Source organism: Macrobrachium nipponense, chromosome 35 (assembly GCF_015104395.2).
Source record: "Macrobrachium nipponense isolate FS-2020 chromosome 35, ASM1510439v2, whole genome shotgun sequence".
In the NCBI taxonomy this organism is placed as follows: Eukaryota; Metazoa; Arthropoda; class Malacostraca; order Decapoda; family Palaemonidae; genus Macrobrachium; species Macrobrachium nipponense.
This window is the reverse complement of record NC_061096.1, coordinates 52,344,783-52,357,795: the sequence shown is the minus strand read 5'-3', so window position 1 is coordinate 52,357,795 and position 13,013 is coordinate 52,344,783. Positions and strand designations below refer to the sequence as shown.

At 39.5% G+C, this 13,013-nt stretch overlaps 1 protein-coding gene across 4 annotated transcripts in view; it reads left to right on the top strand.

Moving 5' to 3' along the window:
* The window catches only part of LOC135208766 (KAT8 regulatory NSL complex subunit 3-like), a 151,055-nt gene that overhangs the window by 34,532 nt on the left and 103,510 nt on the right, over nucleotides 1-13,013 (top strand). The gene's annotated exons all lie outside the window — the stretch shown is intronic.

Sequence of the window (13,013 nt, the reverse complement as noted above, 5' to 3'; positions counted from 1 at the left end):
TTTTTTTTTTTTTTTTTTTTTTTTTGGCAAAAGCTGCGTTTTTTATTTTATACCTTTAGGAAAAGCTGGTCTAGTATTGAATCAATATGTTAGACCAGGAATATCCTTTTCCAGTGTCACTGCCAACCGAAAGAGAAATATAAATGTTAATAAGGATAATTTAAATAAGAAACCGGTAATGACCCTTACTCGTGCCTCTTTGGAGGCGGCGCCAATTGTTGCTGGCGCTCCTTCCTCTTCGGAGGCTGCGCCAGTGATTTCTGGTGCTCTTGCCTCTCCGGAGGCTGCACCAGTGATTTCTGGTGCTCCTGCCTCTTCGGAGGCTGCGCCAGTGATATCTGGTGCTCCTGCCTCCTTGGAGGCCATGCCAGTGATTTCTGGTACTCCGGCCTATTCAGAGGTGGTGCCAGTTGATTCTGGCACTCCCGCCTCTTTGCAGGCAGTGCCAGTGGTTTCTGGCACCATTGCTTCTATGGAAGCAGAACCAGTGATTTCTGGTACACCTTCCTCTGTGGAGGCTGTGTCGGGTATACCTGGCACTCCCACCTCTCTGGAGGCTGTACTAGCTGTAAATGCTTTGGAGGATGCACCAATGTCCAATCCTCACACCCCTCCTCAGGCGACACCAGCTTTGTCTGCTGTTCCTGAGACTGATAACCCTCTAAAAAGAAAGGCAGCCCTAAACAATCGGTCTCCTTCCAGAAAAAAAGAGCAAGGTTGTAAGCTGAAAGCACTTAAAAGAGGCTCTAATGTAGCAGCCTCTCAAGGAAAGTAAAATTCATTAATTTTCTCCAGTGGTACTGTCAGTGATTAAGAGCTAAATGGGAAGAATTAAGGCTGCTCATATCAGAAGTGTCTCCTGTTTGTATAGCTGTGCAGGAGACCATGATTGGTAATAATATGTGCCCCAGCCCACGAAAGTATACATCCTATCACTCCACCTATAATTTAAATATTGGAAGCCATGGTGGTGTTGTTTTGTGTTCGAAATGACACCCCACAAAATCCTATTATTATTCAATCAGCATTGCAAGTGATTGGTGTGCAGATCCATTTGCAAAGAAAATATACAGCATGCTCTCTCTATCTACCACCTAACGAAGCCTTCCCCATCAATGAATTTAAATCTCTTATTCAACAGTTACCACGTCCTTTTGTTATTTTGGGAGATATGAATAGCAGAAACCCTCTTTGGGGTGACATCATCACCAATCAAAGGGGAAGGTGCTTAGGTTCCATCATAGAATATGAAAATGTGGGGATCTTCAACTCTGGGGAGTCTGCGCATTTTCATGTTCAAACAGGCACGTTATCAGCAATTGATTTACCTATATGTAGTGATGACTGTCTTATTGACTTTACTTGGAAAGCTATAAATGATAGATTTACCAGTGACCATTTTCCAATAGTGGTGAGTGTAGCATCAAGTCCTCCATCTTCAAGGATACCATAATGGAACATTGGTAAAGCTGATTGGTCAACATTCCAGGAGCACAGGTCAATAGATGACTCTGCTGATGACTTTCCCTGTGGAGATGACGCTCTTGACTTTTTTAATACAATAATGTTCTCGGCTGGTCTTCAATCTATACCTAGGACTTCGGGTGAAATTTGTCTGCCGACCAGTTCCCTGGTGGACTTGTAAATGCCAGGAAACTCATAGAACTATGAGATCTGCCTTCACCAGATACCACAGACGAAAATGTGAGTATTATTGTGTAGAATTTCGAAAAGCGAGAGCTCATTTTCGCATGGAAATAAAAAAAGCTAGAAAAGAATCTTGGACAATATTCATATCTTCACTAAATTAAAAAACTCCTCTGACTCTAGTTTGGAAGCAAGTTAGAAAAATAGCAGGCAAGTTCACTCCTTGTCAACCTCCAGTTATCAAGATGAATGGTTGCAAGGTAGCAAACCCCCAGTTAGTGGCAAATGAGTTTGCTAATCATTTTGCTAATGTTGCGAAGAAAAATTATGATAGACCCTATTCAGCTCAAAGACAGATAATGGAACAGGTCGAAATTGATTTTAATACCTCAAGACATAATTTGAATCAGCCTTGAATAAATGTAATGAATCAGCTCCTGGACTGGATGATATAACATATTCAATGATTAAGCATACTCTTGAAAATACCAGACTTTTCATATTAAGCCTAATTAACAGAATTTACTGAGATTATATCTTCCCCAAGCTTTGGGAGAAGTTAAAATTACTATCATTTGTGAAACCTGGAAAAGATCCGTTCAAGACAGAAAATTATCGTCCTATTGCATTGACATCATGTTTGTGTAAGATCATGGAAAAAATGGTGAAAACACGATTGATGTGGTACTTGAAAAAGAGGTAAATACCTTTCGCCTGCTCAGTGTGGTTTTCGGAGTATGCACTCCACAACTGATGTATTGGTACGAATGGAATCTTCAGTATGTGAAGATTTTGCTGACAAGCAGCATCACATCACCGTTTTCTTTGATCTAGAGAAGGCTTATGATACAACATGGAGATATGGCATTTTGAGGGTCCTTTATGAATGTAACCTGAGAGGCAATTTGCCCCTCTTTATTAAGGCTTTTTTTAAAAAAATAGGATATTTCAGGTTCAGGTTGGAGCAACATTGTCAGATGTGTTCAATCAAGAAGGAGTACCACAAGGAAGTGTTTTAAGTGTAACCTTGTTTAATCAATGGGGTTTCTAAAATAATTCCCTGAGATATAACATATACCCTATTTGTTGATGACCTGTCAATTTCCCATGCAGCATCAAGGATGGCAGTGGCTGAACGCCGCCTTCAGCTCTGCATTGATAATATAGTAAAATGGGCTGAGGTTAATGGTTTTAGATTTTCTTCCAGTAAAACGATAACTATGCACTTTTGTCGTATATGGGAAATCCACCCTGATCCAGATCTATTCATTCATAGGCAGAGAATTCCATGTGTTGGTGAAACAAGGTTTCTTGGTTTGATTTTTGATAGCAAGCTGACTTGGATTCCACATCTGAAATATATTAAGGCAAAATGCTTGAAAGCAGTGGATTTACTGAAAGTCGTGTCTCACACTTCGTGGGGTGCAGACCGAACTCAGATGTTGAGATTATATAAAGCTTTGGTCTTTTCAAAATTAAGTTACGGGTGTGAGGTACACTTCTGCGAAGCTAAATAGCCTTAAACTGCTCAACTCAATTCATCATGGAGGAATATGATTATGACAGGAGCATTTAAATCATCTCCCACTGAGAGCATGCTTGTAGATGCTGATGAGGTGCCACTGGATCTTCATTACAAGCGTCTGCTGGTTCGGAGCTGGTATAGATTCCAGAGGCTACCTAAGTCTTTAACCAGCATTTGTATGAGAAATGAAAGGCATTGGCAGCTTTATGAAAATCACCCAAAGCAACCTCATCCATTTGCTTTTAGAGTAAATTTTATTGTCCGTGAATTAAATATGCCAAGAATCGAGATTTTACCAGCAAAATATTCAGTTAGTCTCCCCTGGAACTTTCCAGGGGTAAAATTTTGTAGATACTGTATTTTAATTTTACCAAGACAGAATTGTCCAGTGAGGCCATGCGGTCAATATTTTTAGAACATTCCGTGCAACATGATGACTCCACTGCAGTTTTTACGGATGGCTCAAAGTCAGATGCTGGCGTCGGCTTTGGTGTAGCCTTCCCTGATGTAGAAAGAAGTGGCAGGTTATCATCTGCTGCATCGATTTTTACAGCAGAGTTAGATGGAATTTTAAAGGCTTTTACTAAAAAGAAGAGGGAAAGAAATGAAGTTCTGTTGGGTGCCTTCTCATGTTGGGGTGGCTGGGAATGAGAAAGCTGACCAACTTGCAAAGTCTGCGGTCAGCTCCCCAGAACCCACAAGATGCCTACTACCATATCAGGATTTATATCCTCTAGTAGGTCAGAGAGTTAAAAATTTTAAATGTTGGCAGTCCCAGTAGGAGGCTATTTTAACTAATCAAAAAATGTGTAGTATCTCGTCATCAGTGTCTCCTTGGTCATATCCGAATATGCCAAGGAGACAAGAAACGATGTTGTGCAGATAGAGGATTGGACATATAAGACTTACACATGGATTTTTGATGTCTCGTGAAAATCCTCTTTTTTGAGAGAACTGCACTCTGCCCTTGACTGTGAAACATTTGTTGATTGAATGTCCCAGATTCTTGAATTTGAGACATAGGTTCCTGTCTTGGGGTCGTGACAGAGTAGGTAATTTTATCCTAGCTACAAGGATTGTAATATAAAACAGTTATATATCTATATGAAGGAGGCGGGCCTCCTCAACCAAATTTAAATTATACATAGATTGTCTATGTAAGAACTTATATATATGAAGAAAATTTTTATAATATATTTATTGATATTTTTATATGAAATTTTATTAAAAATTTAATTTTTTCTATTGCAATACACCCCCTGAACACCTGAATAAGCCCTGGTCACTTACCAGCCCGAACCATCATTTATTAAAAATTTACCAAATCTTTGGTTAAAATAAACGATCAGTGTTGCCAATCTCCTGGCAAACACCCTCGTTACCTAGTTACCAGCCCACCACTGATAGCCCTGCCTCATGGGCCGGTCACACCTGCCCTCTCACGTCAATTACTTATCGTTCGCGGTGGAGTACAGATGTATCCACAGCGAACTCCTTTTTGGTCTTGCCCGGCCTTCATTTGCACCTTTGATTTGATTGATTTTGATGACGAGTTACGCATCCCTTTGGATTAACGGTTGGATTGCTCTTAATATCTTGTCATCAGACATTGATTCTGCAAAGGAAGAAACAACACAAGCTACGACAACGACTACTGCATTCTCGGCCACGACATCACAGAAAACGACAAGCGGAAGTTCAACAACGTATCGTCTTTGCCAACAATGCAAGAAAAGGATGAGTACCCTATGACACGATAGTCATTCCTTATGCGTAAATTGTAGGCCTGTTCAATATAATGTAAAGACCAGATGTTTGGAATGTCAGGAGTGGTCTTTGGACCAGATGTTAGGGTATCTCAAACGTAGGAAAGGTCTCGTATTAAGAAGTAAGTGTAGGCAGGAAGAGACTAACGTAGATCAAGATAAAGACTTAGAGACAGTGCTCTTTAAGAGACTCGAGAGTAGGCTGACATCGAGTATGACATCTCTGTTACCGATTTTATGTCAAGATTAAGTGAGGATAGATCGAGCAATAGGGATACAGAAATTACTAATCGTTCTTTTCCAGCTCCCCTGCCTGTTCCAGAACCAGCCCTAACCGGTGCTGGGGGTTATGGGGATCCGCAAGCCCACAGGGCAGGATCCGCCGTCCCCCCTGGCGCGGAGCAGGCAGTGTTGGCAGCAGATTCCCCTTCCCTCGGTGTGTAAGTTCTCAGGATGATAAAAACTTAGGTCAGATATAGACAAGTAGGGATAATAGGCTACATAATGTTTAGTTTAGGAAGAGAAGTGCAGGCTTCTTCGGGTCGGTTTTCTATTAAAAGTAGTAGTTTATAGAGGCACAGTGTCCTTAGAGCATCTTTAGGCTTTTTCCTGCTTCGAGTTCCTTGCATCAGAAGCTTTTAGGCTATGGTTGGTCTTTCAGATATGCTCCTTCGTCTTTAAGGTTACTTTCCTCTACTTATACTATACGATAATTGTTAATATCAACTAATTATCCGTTCAATGCATATTGACTTACGATATTCAGTATGGAGAGAAATCGAATAAAATTAACTACGGTTAGCCTAGTGTTCACGATGATATATCGTATGCATATTCAGTAGCCTAGCCTAGCCTAAAGTATTCGCTGTACAACATATCGGTAGTAATTTTTATATTGGCTAACGCTGTAGGCTCAAGGCATTCTGACTTCGGGTAATTCAGTACAGGTGTAATTGAAAACGAACGAGAATCCGATCTGAGGATAATTAATATGAATATAATCGAACAGAATGAAGATCGGATTCTGTCCGACTAAAGCATTATAATTGTATTATATGTATCATCATATTAGAGTAGTATAAACACTTAACTCGGCAGTCATTCACGCTGGAATCAGCGGATGACGAATACGGGTTTGCGTCGCCGTATCCATTTCATTCTCTCCTGATTGACCAAAATGACTAACGTAACAACACACTCACTTATGCCAAGTTGTACAAACGTCTTGAAGGAGACGTGTGTTCAACTATGTTGACATTTAACATAGTCAATGAGGTATCTATCTTGGGGCATATAATCAGATGTCAGATATAAGGAATTCGTATGTATGACGTCTTCATACGTTTAACCAACTATTACCGTCAGTAATTACATTGCGCTTATGTCAATTACAGTTACAAATTATTATCAGTCGTATTATCAAATTACAATGACAACTGAAATTAATATTAGGCCTAATAAAGTTAACTTAATTACCTTTAAATATTATTTTATTACTTTTCAATTAAATTACAATTACACTAGCTTGTCGTCAAACAGCACTATTGTAAGGAGGTGTGGCTTAGACAAGGATGCCGGCTAGTCTGTTTTTTTTTTTTTCTTGGCTCCAGATTCAACCATATCACTTGGTCTTGGCTAATGTTTTTGTCCCTAGTTAGCATATTAATGAATATCTGGATACTTAACTTATGGAACGAAGTCATACTGTTCGTCTTACGATGTAATTTAAGACCAAAATTTGACTGATACGTCTCATTGGAAGCTAGTTTTCCCTCGGGTTAGATGGCGTTAAATTTAGGATTCCGTTCGTTTTTCACTCGTTTTCATAGGTATTACGAACCTTACACTTTATATACTTTATTAATCCTTTGTCTGTGTAAAAAATAATAAAGCTCGGGACTTCTGTCCAGGTTGCTGATGCACGTAATTTTGCCTTATTAGCTTCAGCTGCATTTATAACATGAATACAGTAATTACCGTCGCACGCGGATGAATACAATAACGGATGTTGCTATCGGATTCGATTACTGTCACACGCTGATCAATACAATAGTGATGTTGTTATAGGAGTCGATCGCATTAACAACAAGTTCTCGTTTGGTTGTTCATAGCTGTACGGAGTTAGACGAGTATATTATCGTTAAGATAATACCCTTTTAACTTAAAAGAGGGTGCAATTTACGGAGGTGGAGATGTTAGACGATTGTAATTTCTCTCTCTCTCTCTCTCTCTCTCTCTCTCTCTCTCTCTCTCTCTCTCTCTCTCTCTCTCTTCCCTGATTTTATATTTCTCTTTATCCTAGACAATTGTATTCTCTCTCTCTCTCTCTCTCTCTCTCTCTCTCTCTCTCTCTCTCTCTCTCTCTCTCTCTCTCTCTCTCTCTCACTTTTCTGATTTCATATTCTCTCATACTATTTTCCATGCTCTCCTAACACTGGACTCATTGTGCAACAGAGGTTTTTCTTCCTGTCACACCTTTTCAAACTTTGTCAATTTCCCTTCAGCGCTGACTGACCTCATAGGTCCCAATACTCGGCCTTTGGCCTAAATTCTATTTTTAAACCCAACAATCTTGCTGTCTGAGTTAGTATTAGAGTAGGGAGCGAATATTAGGAATATGTATAAGGTATTCATGATATGATATATCACGAGAGGATTTTAAGTATTAGGACAGATAGGAAAGAACATGTCTGGGTCTATCTGAGGGTATTCTTCCAAGTGCCAACCAGGCAGAGTACAGACAGGCAGGTACAACACTACAAGAGAGGACATCACTGCGATCGACGACACCGTCGCAGACGCACCGATGGACATGGTTGTCTCCTCCGTACATGATGAGGCTTAAGTCCACATGGGAGGTCTCAGCTCAGTTTCCCTCCATACATGAGAGGCCGAGAGCCACATGGGAGGTCTTCAGATTCCCTCCATACATGAGAAGGCCGAGAGCCACATGGGAGGTCTTCAGATTCTCTCCATACATGAGAGGCCTAGGTCCACAATGGGAGGTCTTCAGATTTCCCTCCATACATGAGAGGCCGAGAGCCACATGCGGGAGGTCTTCAGTTTTTCCTCTACTCAGGTGAGGCACATAGCCAGCTGAGAGGAAACAGGTTTGTATCCCTCCCGCACTCAATGAGTTTTGACCTTAGGGTAGAGGTGCAGGGAGTTTTTCCCTCCACATATGGGAGGCCTAGAAGGCCACACATGGGAGATTAGTTTGGACGAGTGACAAATGAACTTGAGACTGACCCGCGTACTCAATTATATTGACTGAACTGGTACAGTGGAGGGCCGAGTAGATTTGATTCCCCACCTCCAAATTAATGTTGTTAATCGGGCTTATTCAGGTGTTCAGGGGGTGTATTGCAATATGAAGTTTTTATTGTAAAACTAATATTGTAATACCTACCTGAACACCTGAATGATTCCCACCCTCCTCCCCTCCCATACAGAGTTATTGAGTTATGATTGACGTGAGAGGGCAGGTGTGACCGGCCCGTGAGGCAGGGCTATCAGCGGTGGGCTGGTAACTAGGTAACGAGGGAGTTTGCCAGGAGATTGGCAACACTGATCGTTTATTTTAACCAAAGATTTGGTAAATTTTTAATAAATGATGGTTCGGGCTGGTAAGTGACCAGGGCTTATTCAGGTGTTCAGGTAGGTATTACAATATTAGTTTTACAATAAAAACTTCATATTTAATTTATTTCGGTGTCAATTACCCAGATGTTGTGATGCCAGATATAATACACAATCAATCAATCATTAGTCGTTTAAGCTTGGTGACCAGGTAGTCAGCTAGCAATTGAAACATTTGACTTTCCTTTGGGGCAGTCATCTTGTTGTTGACCTCATCCTGTTGAATCGTGAGTTGAGGAGGATGGAATTGCTACCAGAGGGTCGGCAATAAAAAGGAGTTGTTCCTACACAATATACAAACTCTCAGTCCTTTACATAAGGAACTACTTTCGTCATAGCTGGAATTACGGCCATTAAATTCTTGAACAAGGTGGATAGGCAGTAACTACCACGTGGCAGGCGGGTAGACCAGCCTGCCCGGATGTAAACACTCCACTTTGCCTTTGGCAGTCTTCCTATGAAGACGTGTGTTTGTGAGCTCTTGCTGACTGGCCGTTGATCATTTCTCATCCATGGTATGTAGTTGTAGAGGTAAGAAGGATGCGAGAGTGACTGGCTTTCCCCCTTCCACGCCTCGTCTCTCCATTCCTCGTCCTTCGGGTTGAGGATAGGACTCGAACTCACACTGGCTGGTCGGACGATTGATGTGGTAAGCCTATACATAAGCATCCTTTTTATGTTTCTTATCAGAATCATAGAAGCAATCCCGCTCCTTCCTCTAGCAAGGGGAGGAAGGAGACTGACAATAATGCAAACCCTTCCCAGAACTTTGCATTAATGTCTCCGATGCCAATATTCTTCACAGCCCTTTTACGGATGAGTCACGATCCCTCACTCATTTCAAAAAGGCCCAGAAGTCTGACTCTGATCATGCAGCTCCTGTACTCCGATCAAATTGCCATAGGCAGGAGGGCACTCCTCCTCGCTCTTACGACCAGGAGGAGTAGCCTAGGTGCGCAGAACTCCAGTCAGTTCTAGAGGCTCACTCAGATTCCTCCCACCAATCAGTGAGTCTTCCTATTGTTAAAGGACCAAGGGTTTGTATTACGTATCGGAACAAATCACGATTTGTCGAAAATTGTATTTTTCCTAACTATACAAACCTGAGGTCCTTAAACAAATATGCCCACCTCATGCCACCCCTCAATCTGAACCTGGGCCGAAAGGCAAAGTGGAGGGTTTACATCCGGGCAGGCTAGCATGCCCCACAGTAGTTACTGCCTAACCACCTTGTTTAAGATTCAACGGCCGTAATTCCAGCTACGCCGTAAGTACATTCCTATTGTTAAAGGACCTCAGGTTTGTATAGTTAGGAAAAATACAATTTTCAACAAATTGTGATGTTGAGTCAAAATTGACTGAAGGTTGAAATTTCTGCACTTATCGTGATTTACATGAAAATATTTCAAAACTGATAAAAGCTACAACCATGGGTTGTTTTTAGTTGTATTTTACTTGAAATTGCGCACATTTTCATATATAAAACTTTATGTAACGGCTAATATAAAACGATGCAAACATTGCGACAATCGGACAAAAGAAATTTCTGATTTTTCCGGTTGAGTTACCGCGCGGACGTAAGGAAAAAGTCTTTTTCAAAAATTCACCATAAATTGAAATATTGTGCTAGAGACTTCCAATTTGTTGCAAAATGAAGGTAAATGGGTGAATATGACTAGAATGTAAGAGTTTTAGCTTACAATTGCGTTTTTCGACCATTTCGGTAGAGTCAAAGTTGACCGAAGGTTGATATTTTGGCACATCATTATTTATATGAAAATATTTCAAAAATGATAAAAGCTACAACCATGGGTTATTTTTTGTTGTATTCTACATGAAATTGTGCACATTTTCATATATAAAACTTTATGTAACGGCTAATATAAAACGGTGCAAACATTACGGCAATCGGACGAAAGAATTTCAGATTTTTTCGGCAGAATTACTGTGCGGAACTAAGGAAAAAGTTTTTTTTTTTAAATTCACCATAAATCGAAATATTGTGCTAGAGACTTCCAATTTGTTGCAAAATACGTAAAGGTAAATGATTGAATGTTACCAGAATATAAGAGTTTTAGTTTACAATTGTGTTTTTCAACCATTTCAGTCGAGTCAAAGTTGACCAAAGGTTTAAATTTTGGCACTTATCATTATTTATATGAAAATATTTCAAAACTGATAAAAGTTACATCCATGAGTTGTTTTTGTTGTATTCTACATGAAATTGTGCACATTTTAATATATAAAACTCTATGTAACGCTTGTAAACAAAACAACAGCTTGATCCGTGAACTCCCAGCATCCCTCAAGGTGTGTGATTCAAAAGTTTTCACCAAGTAGGTCTATAACTATTTTTCCGCAAATTTAAAAAAAAACGTTTTTGCATCGAGGTATCATACGTCAATTAACCCTTAAACGCCGAAGCGGTAAAAAAAAAATGTCTCCCGTGTGCCGGAGACGTTTCAGAGTGAGCGCGGAAGCGGAAAAAATATTTTTTTCAAAAAATCACAGCGCGCTTAGTTTTCAAGATTAAGAGTTCATTTTTGGCTCCTTTTTTTGTCATTGCCTGAAGTTTAGTATGCAACCATCATAAATGAAAAAAATTATCATTATCATATATAAATAATGCAATATATGATAGCGCAAAAACGAAATTTCATATATAATTGTATTTAAATCGCGCTGTGCGCAAAACGGTTGAAGGTAACAAGTTACTTTTTTTTCGTTGTAATGTACACTAAATTGCGATCATTTTGGTATATAACACATTGTAAAACAATAAAAGCAACACAGAGAAAATATTATCACAAAATAATGCATGAATTCGTAACACGCGGACGTAAACAAATAATTTTTTCAAAAATTCACCATAAATCTAAATATTGTCCATTGTCCTAGAGACTTCCAATTTCTTTCAAAATGAAGACAAATGATTGAATATTACTATACTGTAAGAATATTAGCTTACAAATGCAGTTTTCGACCATATCTGACGAGTTAAAGTTGACCGAATGTCGAATTTTTTTATATATATTTTTTTATATGCAATTATTTCGGAAATAAGAACAGCTACAACTTTCAAATATTTTTCGTTTTATTCTACTTGAAATTGCGCACATTTTCATATATAAAACTCTATGAAATGCCTAATATGAAATGGAGCAAATATTACGAGAATGGGACTTACGCATTTCGGAGATTTGTGGCGGAGAATCCGCGCGCGGAGGGAAGGAAAGTTTTTTTAAAATTCACCATAAATTTAAATATTGTGCTAGAGACTTCGAATTTGTTTCACAATGAAGATAAATGACTGAATATTACTAGACTGTAAGAGTTTTATCTTACAATTGCGTTTTTCGACCATTTCGGTCGAGTCAAATTTGACCGAAGACGGGGTTTTTTTTTGGTTTTTTTTTTCTATTTTCATATTTATATGCAAATATTTCAAAAATGAGAAAAGCTACAACCTTCAACTATTTTTTGTTGTATTATACATGAAATTGCGCACATGTTCATATATAAAACTTTATGTAACGGCTAATTTAAAATGGTGCAAACATTACCACAATCGCACGTATGATTTTTTCGGAAGAGTTACCGCGCGGACGTAAAGAAAAGGTTATTTTTTTCATAAATTCACCATAAATCGAAATATTGTGCTAGAGACTTCCAATTTGTTGCAAAATGAAGGTAAATGCTTGAATATTACTAGAATATAAGCGTTTTAGCTTACAATTGCGTTTTTCGACCATTTCGGTAGAGTCAAAGTTGACCGAAGGTTGAAAATTTTTCACTTATCATTTTTTATATGAAAATATTTCAAAATTGATAAAAGCTACAACCATGGGTTGTTTGTTCCGATACGTAATACAAACCCTCGGTCCTTTAACAATAGGAAAGGTAACTAGCGGCAGCTGGGACGGTCGTAAGCTTCGAACAAGGGGAGAACGGTAGTTAACTGCTTGTCCGATCGTGCGCGCGGGCTTTTGCTTTCGGCCGCGGGTGTGAAGGACGTGTTCGTCATCGCTCTCTGCCCGCTTCATCGTCGTATGCTTTGTTTATATTGTGTTTTCTACTAATGGTTTGTTTGACTTGGAAATGAAACTGTAAGTACACTGTTTTCATTTTCATTACTTAATTATGAATCAACATGGAGCTATCGCCGTAGATGCGGCGATTTCCGCTCTTCATGAAATTGACTTGAATTATGTCTCGGTGCCGAGGGCGGGCGCACTCGCGCCGAGTCATGTATTTTGGGCGAAAGTGTGTAATTGAAAGATGTAAGTATTCTTTTTCATTATATTTTTGCCCTGTGCGTTCGTTGCCGAGAGCGTGATTGCGCTCGGCACGAGCCTCTTATTTGTATGAATAGAATGCAATGAAAGTGGATTCGCAATGCAGTATTCTTTTCCGTTTTCATTATTTATTAGTTGCAT